The sequence below is a fragment of the Mustela lutreola genome, chromosome 9, assembly GCF_030435805.1.
Source record: "Mustela lutreola isolate mMusLut2 chromosome 9, mMusLut2.pri, whole genome shotgun sequence".
Classification (NCBI taxonomy): domain Eukaryota; kingdom Metazoa; phylum Chordata; class Mammalia; order Carnivora; family Mustelidae; genus Mustela; species Mustela lutreola.
This window is the reverse complement of record NC_081298.1, coordinates 16938185-16953303: the sequence shown is the minus strand read 5'-3', so window position 1 is coordinate 16953303 and position 15119 is coordinate 16938185. Positions and strand designations below refer to the sequence as shown.

Below are 15119 nucleotides of genomic sequence, written 5' to 3'. Positions count from 1 at the left end.
GATAACTGTCACGCCAAGACCTTACGAGGATATCATAAGAAAAAAAACTTCCAGGCCAATCTCTCTCATGAACAGAGAGATAAAAAGCCTACACATTATATTAGCAAACCAAATCCAGAGATACATAAAATGAGTAATAGATCGTGACCACAGTGGGTTCATTCCAGGAATACAAGATCAGTTTAATATTAGAAAATTAATCAGTATAACTCATCATATTAACAGACTGAGAGATAAAAATCATGCAACAATCCCAAGAGATGCCAAGGAAGCATCTGACGAAAGTCGGAATCTATCCACGATAAAACTTCTTTTTTTTTTTTAAAGATATTATTTATTTATTTGACAGACAGGGAGAGAGCGAAAGTAGGCAGAGCAGCAGGCAGAGGGAGAGGGAGAAGCAGGCTCTCCACTGAGCAGGGAGCCTGACGCGGGGCTCGATCCCAGCACCCCAGGATCATGGCCTGGGCTGGAAGACAGCTGCCTAACCTGCTCAGCCACCAAGGTGCCCTATCCACAATAAAACTGTCAACAAGCTAAGAAGAGAAGGGGAAGTTCCTTAATCTGATAACAAGCATCCAAAACATGGTCTCACATCACAATCCATGGTAAATAGTAAATATTTTCCCCTAAATCTCCCCAGTTTTACTGGATGCTCGAGCCATGGCCATGGGGTAAGAAAAAGACATGAAAGACATTAGGATTGGAAAGGAAGTAATAATGCTCTCGTTATTCATAGACTATATGACTGCGTATGGAAAAAAAATCCCAGAGTCTCAAATTAGGATGAAAATCAAAAGCAAGTCTAACATCCTTTCATATATTAAAGCCAATGTACTTTGCCGTGCTGTTAGATTTCAATCAACAAAAAGGGAAGAGCTTCCTATCACCCATTTGCATGATATGTATAAGCTTTTCTAACCCTGCTTCTATTTCTTCCCTCTTCAGATCTATTCTCCACCCTGTGTCCTGTCTTAACCTGATCTTCCTAAAGTAACAACTATATTCTATTACGTGGCCTCAAGCACCATGAGGGACAGGGCCCTGCGGCCTCTTCAGCCTCATCTCCTGCCACTGGCCCTCCTGCTGCTCAGGCTCCAGACACATAGGTCTGTTTTCAAATATTCCTAATGTGTTGTGAGCCTTTCTACCTCAGGACCTTTGCCCACACTCTTTCCTCTTCTCCCTGCTCCACCTAGTTTACTCTCCACAGCTCAGTTCAAACCATATTTCCAGACCTCCCCAGGAGCTCTCAGACATGCTTCTTCAGGGCAGTTACATTTTGTGTGACCATTCACGCCGGTCTCCTCCACTACAATGTAAGCATCACCAGGGCAGAGGCCACGTTGATATTTTTCAGTATCTTATTCACAGCACCTGCCTTGATCCTGGGCACACAGTAAACACTTCATAAGTATTTATTGAATGAATGAGTCAGTGCAAAAGCCAGAAGACTCTTCTGTCAGGGAATCTGATTTTTTTTTTCCCATTAAAGTTTGGAGTGAAGAATATTTTGAGAGTAGAGAGGAGTCAGAAGAATTGGTGGCTTGATATTATCAGAAAACTCAGCAGTACAAGAAGCCTTGAGCAGAGCACACACTACCTCAGAAAGGGGCTGCTCATCCCTGCCCAGAAGGACCCCAGGAACCCAGCTTGCCACTTTAAGCATCGGTGTTAATTTTTTTAATTAAACTATTTTGAGATAATTATGGATTGATACCAATTCTAACAAATAATAGCTGCTATATATCTTTATTTTTATTAACATACAATGTGTTATTTGCCCCAGGGGTACAGGTCTGTGAATCATCAGGCTTACACGTTTCACAGCACTCACCGTAGTACATACCCTCCCCAATGTCCATAACCCAGCCACCCTCTCCCTACACCCCCACCCCCATGCCCCAGCAACCCTCCATTTGTTTCATTAGATTAAGAGTCTCTTATGGTTTGTCTCCCTCCCGATCCCATCTTGTTTCATTTTTCCCTTCCCTACCCCCTACAACCCCTGCCTTGTCTCTCAAATTCCTCATATCGGAGAGATCATATGATAATTATCTTTTGCTGATTGACTTATTTCACTCAGATGCTATGTATCTTTTACTCAGCTTCCCCAATGATAACTTTGTGCACGAGGGGCATACTGGGTGGGGCTCAGTCTGTTAAGCATCCGGCTCTTGGTTTAGGCTCAGGTCGTGAGTTCAAGCCGGAAGTCAGGCTCCAGGCTGAGTGCAGAATATGCTTAAGAGGTTCTCCCGTTCCCTCTCAACCCCTCCCCACTGCTCACTTGCTTGCTTGATCTCACTGTCACTCCCTCCCCCCCCCCCCCGTCCTCCCTAAAATAAACAAATCTTAAAAAAAAAAAAAAAAAAAAACAAAAAAACCCTATCATGCAAGGTAAGGATCATATTGCTTCCAAATATCCTGCTTCCAAGAACACCAGGGGTTGGAAAAACCAGTCTAGGCAAAGGACCTGCATCAAGAGCAGGACTGAAATACATTAATGTGGGTGGTTGAGCCTGCAAAGTCTGACCGTGGAGTCTGGCAAGATGGCTTCTCCCAAGTGCATGCCAAAAGAGGCACAGACGACGGTACAAATCCTGAAAGATACAGGGATTACAGAACAGGAGCCGAGAGTTATAAATCAGATGTTGGAGTCTGCTTTCTGATATGTGACCACAATTCTAGATGATGCAAAAATTTATTCAAGCCATGCTAAGAAAGCCACTGTGGATGCCGAAGATATGTGATTGGCAATCCAGGGTCGTGCTCATCAGTCTTTTAAATCTCCTCCCCCAAGAGATTTTTTATTAGATATTGCAAGGAAAAGAAATCAAACTCCTTTGCCATTAATCGAACCATATTCAGGCTCTAGGTTAATACCTGATATATATTGCTTGACTGCTCCAAATTATAGACTTAAATCTTTACCCAAAAAAAGGCATCTGCTTCTATGGGAAGAATAACAGCTCTGCAGTTAAGTGTTGGCTGAGTTACTAGCAGACCAAGTACTCCCACACTTAGCACACCAACCCCAAAACCATAACTGCGGCAACTGAAGGAGGGCCTCCAATGTCCCTCACAGGGCAAAGGTTTACAGTACAGATGCCCACGTCACAGTCCCCAACTGTAAAAGCATCATGTGCTACGAGATCACAGTTCAGAATGTTACGATTAATCCATCATTAATTGGGGCCCCAAACATGAGCACGACTAAGATGGTGCCCATCACCAAATATTGCCAATGAATCATCACATGCATTGAAAAGAAAAGGAAGAAGGAGGAGGAGGAGCGGCAGCAGGGGTGGGAGAGGGAGACAGAGACCAAGAAGATAAAGATGACAAGGACAAAGAGGACAAAGACAAAGAGGAAGAAAAAAAGGAGAGAAAGGAGGCGGTGGAGGAGGAGGAAACAATGAGCAATCTAGTAATCTAGCCCTGATGCCCGTAACATGTACACTTGGTCCTGAATCCATTGTACTGAAATTACATATGCATGCTGGATGCTTCCAAGTTGTGTTGTAGAAAACTTAAATGATACTTAATGAGTCAATATAGTTATCCTTCCCAATTGAGATGTTGGAGTTTAATAGGATTAGCAATGGTTTTTTATCAGCCTTTAAGGGTAAAAAATAAAGCTGTCATTCATAAAAAAAAAAAAAAAAATCTATCATACAATATTACAACCAGAACATTGACACTGAAAAAGTCAAGATATAGCACATTTCCACCACCAAAAGGAATCCTCATGTTGTTCTTTTATAACCGTGCTCACCTCCCTCCTCACTACCCCCAACCTTATTCTCAAGCCCTGGGAACCACGAGCCCATTCTCTATTTCTAAAATTCTGACATTTAAAAAATGTCCATAGTCTTTGGGGATTGGCTTCCTTCACTCATTATAATTTCCTGAAGATAGAACCAGGTCATTGCACACAGCCACAATTCATTCTTTTTTTTTTTTTTTTAATTGCTGAGTAGGATTCCATAGTACAATGTACCACAGTTAACCATTCACCTGGTTTAAAAAAAAACCTGGGTTGTTTTGGTTTTTAGCTACTACAAAATAAGGCTTCTGTGAATGATCATGATTATACACTTTGTGTGACTGTTGGTTTTCCTTCTTCTTCCTTCCTTCTTCTGGTTTTCTTTCGTTTCTGGAATAAATGGCCAGGAATGCAACTGCTAGGTCCTGTGAAACCTGGAGCTGCCAGACTGCTCTCCAGAGGGCGAAGCCACCTTATACTTTCGCCGTCAATGAATGAGGGATCGGAGTTCTCTGAATCCTCGGGAATATTTGGTGCTCCCATTTTGTCTCAGCCATCCTGGTATGGCCGTGATACGGCACTGTGGTTTTAAAGTTGGACTCCCCTAATGACTACTGATATGAAACATCTTTTCATGGGTTTACGTGCCATCTGCCTATCCTCTTGAGTGCAACGTCTGCTCCGAACTTTTCCGTTTTCTAATTGAATTGTTGGTTTTGGTTTGGCTGGTTGGTGCTGTTGTTTTTGTTCTGCTATACAGTGCGTTGTGTTTTCGGAACTCTTTATGTAGTGTAGATACTAGTCCTTTGTGTTTTTGGGTTTTTTTTTTTTAAGATTTTTTAATTTATTGATTTGACAGACATAGATCACAAGTAGGCAGAGAGGCAGGCAAGGGTTGGGGGGGCAGTGGGGGGAAGCAGGCTCCCCACTGAGCAGAGAGCCCAATGCGGGGCTCGATCCCAGGACCCTGGGATCATGACCTGAGCTGAAGGCAGAGGCTTTATCCCACTGAGCCAACCAGGCATCCTGATACTAGTCCTTTGTACATACATGATTTGCAAATATTTCCTCCTACTTTGTAGCCTGTCTTTTCACTGTCTTCATGGGAGCTTTCACAGCGCCGAAGTTTTAATTTTGACAAGGTTCAAGTCATCCATTCTCCCAGTTATAAGTCAAGCCCACATGCATTTTTTACTTTTTTTTTTACTGTACTCAAATTCATCAGCACTCACAAATCAGTTCAGGTTCCTGACAAAATTGTGTTCAATCAAACATTCAGTTGGCAAACATTTAACTATATTTGGTTCTATTTCCTGCCATAGAGCATTTTTCAGTAACACAGAAATGCTGAAAAAATATGTCTCTGTTTTGTTTTGCAAGTTTTAGTGGCACTTTTCATTTATTTTTCAGAGGCATAATACTTTTAAAATTGTGTTTTCAATCCGGATGATGGATAGTTGCTTAAAAATGGGAACTAGGAAGCATATGCTCAAAACTATTAAAAAGATGTAAGATAGTAAAATCCAGAACCTATAACCCGAGAGGCATGTGTCCAAGGTGGCCCTGTCCTTCAGAATCCCTTCATTGGACTTGACAGGGAAGAAGATGGCAGTATTACCCCAAATTCAATCAGTGCTTCATTATTAAGCAGCTGTCCATCTGGGATGTGTAAAATATACTTAGATACTTAATATACGACCTTTGTTACTATAGAGCTGTAAAGAGCTGAAACTCAGTATCTCTTGTGCCAGAAAATCCCGAACCGTATCTGCAAATGACCGTCACTTTTTTGGTGGTGCTTGGAGACCCCAGTTGCTGTGGAAAGTCCCTGCTTTCCTTTTCTGATATCTATGCTCCTGTGTAACACTGACTGACCCCTTGAAAGTGGGCTGTTCACTTCTAACAAAAGGAAGACTGCAAAAGTGACATGACCTTGGTACTCCTGAGATTCCATCACAGAAAGCCTGTCCTTTTCTCTCCTTGTGGATCTCTCTATTCCCCTCCCTCTCTTTCTTTCCCTTCTCCTTACTCTCTCCTCCTCTTTCCCTCCCTTCTCCCTCCTGCTGCTTCTCTCTCCTCTGTCCTTTCTCCCTTCCTCCCCCCTCCTCTCTCTACCCTGTGGCGAGTTGTCTTACGGACAGCCACACATTCCCAAAGAAACGATAACTTCAGCCAATAGCTAATGAGGCTCTGAGACCAACAGCCACGGGAGTCCTCTTTTCAGAGGATCTTCTGAAGGCGTCCAGCAGCCATGTGAGTATGTGAACTTGGGAGCAGATCTCCCCGCGGACTAGACTCGAGATGACTGCGGCCTGTGAGAGCCCCAAGCTAGACTCACCCCATGATGCTGCGCCACCATCCATCCCTACCCCATGCCTCCGAGAAAAATAAATCCTTGCTGGTTTAAGCAACCACGTTTGGGGGTGATATGTGACTAATACTGCATACATACTCCATAAATAATTATAAATGTGAAGGTATTTTACCAGACATTTTGGGGACTAAAAAGGGAAAAGTCTTGGCTACAAGTGAACATCAGGAGGCACCGACGAATGCACACACACAATGCTTACAGCTTCCTTCAAGATCGGTTTCAGAATCATCTTTGAAATTACAGCACACCAACCAGGCAGAAGCCTGGGGAGGACTTGGCTGAGTCTATTTGAGATAAAAGCAAAAAGAGGCACCCTACTTTTCCTGAAGAATGCCCTCAAAGGAGACATTTTAATGCACTTAAAGACATGTTGGAGCACTTGGTAAGCCCAGTGCTTTCTTTTTTGCAGCGGTAAGCAAACAAGGGAATTAACATCTGGCCATTTGGTATATTTATTCCAGATATGATAGGACAGTGATACCCATGAAGGCATTAGTTTGCCATTACTTCAAAAAGGATATACCTGGTGAAGAAACAGTCACCAAACTATGGACGGATGTTCGCCCAGATAGGAACTCAGTGGAACACAGATACCACGGCAGGGTAGGACAGAGGTGTCCCCACCAAGGAAACATGAATTCAAGTGTTCTAGCACATACAGCATCATTTACGAAGAAAAGCTAGCCTTCAAATCTGTCTCTTTATTTCTTAATGCAGTGGGATAAAATGAAGGAAAAGACCTAAAACTCACCTTCGTAGTCATATGCGCAATGAAATGAGAAGTGCATTTGAAAGCTTGCCCTACTACAAAGATATACCTCGGCCTATTCTGTAGGGCACAATGATGGTCTCAGCGAAATTGCTCTCATTTTTCATTGAAGAAAAACACATATACGTAATAACAAAGCTTAAAAAAAAAAAAATAAAAGCCTTGCCTAAAACCTCTTCTAGATCTTAATCAGGAAAGCAATCTGATTAAAGTCACATACACCAAAGGACAAACAGGTTTAATGTTGTGATCCTCCAAGGTATTAACATTTTTTTTTTTTTTTTAAAGAACTGATCTCGAAGGCATCCTTCCTAGGGAGCTCTTCACAGCTTGAAGGCCTTTAATGTTCTCTTAAAATGGGCCCCTGCATTTCCTCTCCTACCTTTGATTCCCCTGGGGGAAAGGAAATGTAACTCTGCATGTTCCTGACTGGAAAGCTCAGTGAGGTTTCCCAACAGCTAAGATGTACTCAAGACTGACCCCAAACCATAGATGTTCTGCCCAGAAGGTTGATGTGGGAGCATTTTGGTACCTCCCGGTCAATTCAAAAGTTAAAGTAACCAGTTCCTTTGCAGACAAGCAGCATGAAATGAGTCCCCCACCTAAGAAATGGGAAGTCCCTGCAGGGCTGGAAGCTCCCCAGGAGTCCTCTAGGAGGGCTGGGCTGTACCCACACCTGAATGTCAAACAGCTTGGACCCTGCCCTGCCCATTTCTTACACGGTACCAAGTACCATTTGAACAAAGGCCCTTTGGATTAGGCTGTGCTACTCTTTTATTTTATTTTATTTTAAAGATTTTATTTATTTATTTGACAGAGAGAGAGATCACAAGTAGGCAGAGAGGCAGGCAGAGAGAGAGGAGGAAGCAGGCTCCCCACTGAGCAGAGAGGCCAATGCAGGGCTCTATCCCAGGACCCTGGGATCATGACCTGAGCTGAAGGCAGAGGCTTTAACCCACTGAGCCACCCAGGTGCCCCTATGCTACTCTTTTAAAAAAAGACCTTTAGTGGTTGTACCCGGGGTTCGCACACAGCTGTGTACGAGAACCACGTGGAGGAGTTCTAAAGCATCTGATGTCCAGCTTCCAACCTTTACCTATCAGATCAGAATTTCTGGGGTGAGACCTAGGCACCAGCATTTTTTTTTTTTTAACACTTCAGGTTTTTTTCAATGTGCAACCACGTTTGAGAACAGTGCGTTACCTCCTTCATTTCCTGTACAATGACAACATGTAGGGCATCTGAGTGATTCCTCAAACACTCTGCCCTTTACGTGGTAATTCTGCATGCGTTTCCAGTCTCCAGTCTTGCGGACCAGGCATTGGAGGTAGCAGGGAATGAACACATGAAGGAAGGAAGGAGCAAAAGGCCTTGCTCACCCGTGTCCTCCGGGCTTGGAGGACTTCTAATGCTCATAGAAACCCCTGCAGAGAGGAAGCCAACAACTTCCTCGCAATCATGGAGTTCAATGCACAAAATCAAAGCAGTAACAAAGGAGAAATCTAATCTCATGAGGTTTATTTTGCCAACTACCTAAACATCAGTAGAAAGCATAGTCCCCAGGGGCCACGACATCACCTCTTACTTGTGTATTCAGACACTCCATGTGTTTGCACAGAATCACCAGGATTATCCACAGGCGGCCTGTACTGGCTCAGAGAGTTCAACCTTCAAGGCCTTGCTAATATTTCGTCTGCTTGGGAAAGCCTCCCTGACATGTTCCGAAGTGTGGTACACACCAGTGGTACACACGCGACTCCGTCAAGGGAACCCCAATGGGCGCTGACCCATACATTAGTGTAACAGTTGAAGACGGACTTGAGTTTGCATTAGAAACCTACCAGACTTCCTTTCACTATTGTAATGTAATAATTATAATGATATGAATATGAATTCTTATTTGAGAGATCAAGGAACGTGCTTTCTTTTTTTTTTTTAGCATTAGTGTTAAATAAGAGAATAGATAAGGGAAAGAAATTATGAAAGTGGGAACGGAACAGACCGATGTGGGGAAAACGCTGTCAGGAGCGTAATCAGCCCACCATGGCCCGCACTCCTGGCTGTTTACATCCGGGCCTTTCTCCCCTTCCACAGAGTCGCCACAAGACAGTCGCCACAGCCGGTCAGGCTTCTGCGGCCTTCGCTGCGTCAGACACAGCACCTCAAGAGGAACTGTCAATAGAAACCATTTTTCTTTTATTGTCTTACCAGCCCCATTTAGGGTAAAACCATTGACTAAGGAGTGAGCACATGAAATAATTCAGGTCATTGCTAAAAATGTAAAATTGATATTACCCTCAGGAGCAGCCCTAAATAGATGAGGCCTCGTGTCACCCTTGTCCCCCTCCCCAGCTCCCCACCGGAGCGCGCCCTGATCCTTCTCCCTGAAAGCAGCAGCAAGAGCTAGACCCTGACTCCCTTCCCCCAGCTTGGCCACTGGGCGGCCGGATCTGGGAAGGCACGTGCATCACAAGAGATTCGAGAGAGTTCTTGACGTTGCGTTCAACCCTCTGAGCCAGTGTTTGGGGTTTTTCAGAGAACTAACTCCAACAACGCACACCACAGACCTCAATTCAGTGTGACCACTAGCTTGAGAAGCCTTCGGAAATCACCTTGCCCTTCCGGCTCAGAGCTCACGTGGTTCCCCTCCCTGTCCCTCCCATCTGGCCTCAGCCTCCACTGAGAAGCCTGCCGGGGTCCCTCACAGAGGCTTTGCCATCTAAAAGGATCTGACACAGCTGAGGAAACAGGCAGACGTGGAGCATCTCATCCACAGAGAGGATGTTTTCTCAGTTAAAAAAAAAAAAAAAAAAAAGTGTTCTCACTTAAGAATGCTAATGGCCCATGCACAGAAATAAAATCGCTGACCTACTTTGAAGCTGAACTTAATAAACAAGCCGACCTTATTACTCAGAAGAGACTGTAAAACACTAGAATAAAGGCCGAATGGAATTCCTAGCATCCTTCTTTGACAGGAGCTGCCAAGAAAAACACAAAAGAGAACCAGAGGCCTGGGTTGGGCGTCAGGAGCCAGGCTTCACGTCCAGCTCTGCCATGGGGTCTTGCTGTGTGATCTAGGAGAGATCACTGTCCCTCTCTGGCCCTGAGAGGGCCTCAGGACTCTCACTCAGGGACTATAAGAGAGGCTCTTTGAGGTCATTTCCCCCTGTGATCACTAACAATTCTATTTTTTTTTTTTTTTAAGAATATAACGTTAAAATGAAAATGCAGAGTCTGTTATCAAGGGTATATTTCCGTTATCAAGTGTATGTTATGCCAGGCACTAAGAGGCAAGCGAGGGAACCAAGACATACCCTGTGCCTTCGTGGAGCCCACAGCCTAGCGGCGTGAGTCTAGGCGGTCCATACTGATTAATGGATTTATTTCCTAGCCGCAGTCTGAAAGCCGCCACAAGGCTACAGCCGACGGAACACAACTTGTGTCTGCAACGAGAAGTCCCTGCGGCGATCCACCTGACAACTTTGATTTAGCTGAATGAATCTTTCAGTGCATTTTAAACCGCGGCACCGCCACGAGTGGCCATCTACAAGTTATAATCAGATTTATCGCACTGGGAAGGAGGCGAGCGGTGATACATTTCCGTGGGGTTTTAGGGCAATAATGTGAGTCATCCCTGCTCATGCTGGAGAAAATCCTGGAGCCGCAAGGTAAATTATCCAAACCGGAATCGGAACGAGGCAGGGCAGGCTGCTGCTGTAACAGGGGGTGTTCATCACCCACACGATGTTGGGCTTGTCCGTCCTGATGGGGGCTGCCGGGGGATGTTCGATGATGCTCCTCAGAAACCATCGGGGTGTGTGTAAGAGCAGGACCCCTTTCAGTCCAGAGTTGAGGCTTAGAAACTAGGCTTCTTTGAGTCTCTAGAACTTGCTCACCCTCACAGAGCTTGGTGAACAAAGACAAGGGGGAGTCCCCAGAAGGAACCAGAGGATGTGGGGTTTGGGTGGAAAAAGACAAGAGCCACAGTCACCTCCCCGCACCAGCCAGGGTGAAATTCAGGCCTCTGGAGCTGTATCCACAAAGATCAAAGTAGGATAGGGGTGAAGATTCCTGCAAAGACCAGAGAATGTGGGGTCCAAGAGAAGGATGTGAGGGACCCAAGCCCCGGAGGATCTTCTCCGCCACTTTACAGATGCGGACATGGAGATTCAGAGAGAGATGCCCAAGGCCACTGGGTTACAAAGTGGAATGGCAGTGTGTGTGCAGCTCCACATCACTGGGGTTCCCCAGAACCCAACCCTCTGCCTATCCCAGAATTTCCTATATGGCCACCTTACTTGGCCACTGGTGCTGAGACTCCAATCTCCCACATCAGCCGGCTGCTTTCTTTCTGCACCAGTCCTGGCCATGGTACCCCTATCCGGATGCTCCCATCCTCCTCTGGAGGGCTGCTGAGCTTTGAACATAGTTGCCTTGCCTTCTACTCCTTGTGACTCTAGAATCACGGCCTTGTTCTGGCAGCTATTCCTTGAGCTGCTTGAAAGCATCCGTGCTCTGGATGCACAGGTGCTGCCCATCTTCTCGGTGTGTGTTGTTCCCACCACCATCCCCGGGAATGAAGGCAAACAGGGAAGAAGCAGCAGAGAGAGTCCACGGTTGCAAGGAAGGCAAGCCATGCCTTACCAGAAAAGCTTTAAGAGGCTGGGGTAAAAACTCCTTTGTTTGCAGAGCCCTGAGTGTGTTCTCTGTTCTTGACCTGTTAAGAGCTCCCCTAGCACATGGACCCCTCCACAGATCCAGTGTGCAGTGTCTCCAAAAACAAAGGGCTTCCAGACCCCTTGGGAGGACCGCCCTGTGTCCTGTAACGAACACACAGTCCTTGGATGGGAGGATAAAGACACACAGCCCTACAGAGCTGGGAGCGCACCATTCCTTCCCCATCGGACAACAGAGGCAATGGAGACCAAGAGAGAGTAAGGCCATGTTTAGTCAAGGACCCTGAGAAACAAAGAGGCAGCGTGGGGCTTGATGGGCATCTCAGAGCATCAAAGGCTCCACCAATCCCAACTTCTATTTCCATGAGCATCCCAGAGGAGGGCAACCCAGAATTTTAGTTTGGCTCCTCAGTTGGCATTCACAATGCTTCCAGTTAAGCACTATCCCAAATTTTTCTTGGAGACCTCTTCCCCACAGCCAGCCCATACAGCTTGCGATCGGACCAGCCATCAGCTCTGGGAGTGGGCCCCGGTTCAGTCTGGCTGAATGCATCTTTCAGTGCACTTTAAACTCAATCAGCATATCCATGCTCCCACTGCCGTGGCTCAGGGATGGTTCTGGAGTAGGCACATGCCCCAGATCTCCCCTGTGGTGATCAGAAGTCATTTGCTCACCCATCAAGAGAGAAAGGTGGGATTAGCACTGACGCCAGAAATTGGAAACATGATGGAAGCAGAACCAAAAATATAAGGGAGCGACAGGAAGAGAGCAAGAAGCTAGAATGCGTGGAACCATTGTTTGAGTCTTTAATCAGCCCACGCTGGGAGCCTAGGAGACCTGTTCTCTGACTACTGATTTTCATAAACCAATAAATTCCCTTACTGATTAAGAAAAAAAACAAAGAAAGAGAGAGAAAGGGAAGGGTGAGGACAGGAATGGATGGAAAGGGAAGAGGAGAGGAGAATTATTGCCAGGAACGGGATGAACATAAGTCAAGAGGCAAACGACACATCTCCATCACACCCACTGCCCCACCCCGAGCTACAAGTGGTCTTGGCCTTTCCAGGAGAGCTGTGCGCAGTGGGCCCGGCGTGTCCTCCTGGTCCAGCTGACACTCCGGTCTCTGCTCTTCTCACTACTCTGTAATGTCCAGGCGTTACAGATTTCTTAGAAATAGGATCATGAGATCTCAGCTCTTGGGGAAGGAAACTCAAAGACCATCCAGCCTCAGCCCTTCCATCACTAGAGGGAAAAGCTGGTCTCAGAGAGGGAGGAAATTCATCCCAAGACACAGTGAATGCAAGGGAGAGTTGGCGCTCGAGATGCCACATCATCCTGAAGGAGCTATGCAAAAGCAGATGAGACCTTGACTTGCCCTGCTCCCTGGGCTCGCTACTGCTTTCCCAGAAAGAGAAGAGCAGCCCTGACATCCAGGAGCTGGACTGGTACCATCAGCTAGGATGTCAGGCTGCTGGCAGCTGGTCTGGCACTCCTAGCCAGGCCATTTTGTTCTCTGCTTGGCTTAACCAATCTCACACAACACCAAAACCAGGCCAGCTTCCTGGGACCAAGAAGAAGTGAAGCAGAAAAAGACTGATTTACAATTTTTCTAAGGAAAATTGTAAAAAAACAAAAACAGAAAAAAAAACAGGCCACCATGCAAACCACAAAACACACATCCCCCTCTCGTGGCTCATGTGAGGCTGCTGAAACTCTATCAATTACATCTTTCATCCCGCTCTAGTGTTACCTCCATCTAGATTAAATTTATTCAAATACCCAGTCATAGAACTGTCCCCTTTCCCTGACAGATTTCAGTCTACAGCCAATGCTGGCTCCCTCTGACCCTCCCCCCAAAGTCACCCAACCAAAGCCCAAATTCTAGAGTAAGTCCTTCTAACACTTTCTTAATGAGACTCCCCAAGGCTCTCCGTGGTGCGTGCTCTCACTCCCTGCAGCGAGTACCAAACCCAACTTGTCAACTACAAGTATGTTTGCTGTAGATCACAGCGCACCCTGCAGATGGAGGGCAATGACACCTCAAAAAGAAAAAGGAAAAAAAAAGTTCCACTTCCTTGGCCCAATACAGAACGCTCTCCATGATCAGGCCCCACAGCGGAGACCACCCCCACCTCCCCAACCTACCTTCTGCCACAACACGCTGAAGCATGGCAGGCCTTTGCACCTGCCACATGCAGAGCCTATTACCTGGAAAGCCCCTCCCTTCCTCCTCTCGCCTAGAGCCCTAGTTTAGGAAGACACCTCTGGCTCCAGATAGAGTCAGCAAATCCTTCCTGCTCTCCATCATTTCCCTATGCTGTACCTACACGGATGGCGGCGCACGTCACCGTCACCTGGTGACCCTTCCTCACCAGGTGCAAAGCTCTTTGCAGGAAAGGAATGTACAGTGCCCAGTGCAGAGGCTGAAACAGGAGAGAAGGTCTACACACTGGCTATTCAGGTGATTTTTTTTTTCTGCACCGAACAAAGTCTTTGCTATTCAATTATTGCCATATTTCAAATCATATTCAAAATAAGAGCCAAAATGATAATGTGCAAATCAAAGCCCCTCGGAAAATGAAGGCTTTGGTCCATTGTAATAGTGTCACTTGTCATTCACACAGTGCTCCGTGATTCACAAAGCAACTTCCTCATCACCTTACCTCACTCAATGCAATCCTCACAACAACCCTGGCTTCTGTCCTGGCCGCTCGCTCTTCCAAGCTATTAGACACTCGGAAGACTCAAGGTTGGGACACAGCCAGGGAATCAGCTATGACTGGTGACAAGTGGTTGTTGCCCTAGGTTCACTGGAGCCCCAGTCCGCTCATGGGTTCATGGCCAGAGTGTCTTCTGGGAACCAAACCTGATAGTCACAATCTCATTTTATATCTATCCTGCCATTAGTCATGTATTAAATATACAAATATTTTAATTCAATGTCGCCAGCACTTGAACAAAGCTGGGAAGTCAGACCGAACTGGATATGAATCCAGATTTTACTTACTGACTCTATGACTTTGGGCAGTGTTTAACTTCTCCAAGCCTTGGTTTACCCAACTATAAAATAGGAGTTTGAGAGAACCTAACTCATAGAGTTATTACAAGGATGAAATGAGAAAATGGGAGCTGAGAATTTCTACAGTGGCTGGCACATAGTCATAATCTACCTGTAGTAAATTGTAGCTATTAATATGATTCTGCTATTATCATCACTCTTACTGCTATTAGCTAGGATGATCCTAGGCCATTTATCGTCAGATAGATTCCATGACCTTGCTCTGCTATGTGTAACACGGGAGAGGTTGGGTTGGAGGGGTGTGGGGTAAGAACAACTTTCCCAGGCTCCTGTTGTCATCAGGCATCTGATTCGACCAGCGAGATGTGCTTAGAGGAGACTGGAGGGCAGAAGGAAGGAAGAGTCCAGAAGATATGTATCTGTATTTCAGGGTATACACATGCCCGGATATCTCTTTCCCTCCCTTTCTCCCTCCCTCCCTCTGACTCAGGCAGGGGCTCGTGTCACACCCCCA

The 15119-nt window shown here is 45.8% G+C and overlaps 1 protein-coding gene and 1 pseudogene across 12 annotated transcripts in view; one reads left to right on the top strand and one right to left on the bottom strand.

The window, feature by feature from the left end:
- Nucleotides 1–15119, bottom strand: part of PTPRT (protein tyrosine phosphatase receptor type T) — a 1057545-nt gene that overhangs the window by 615675 nt on the left and 426751 nt on the right. The window lies entirely within an intron of this gene.
- On the top strand, nt 664–3248 carry LOC131840365 (transcription initiation factor TFIID subunit 9-like; annotated as a pseudogene).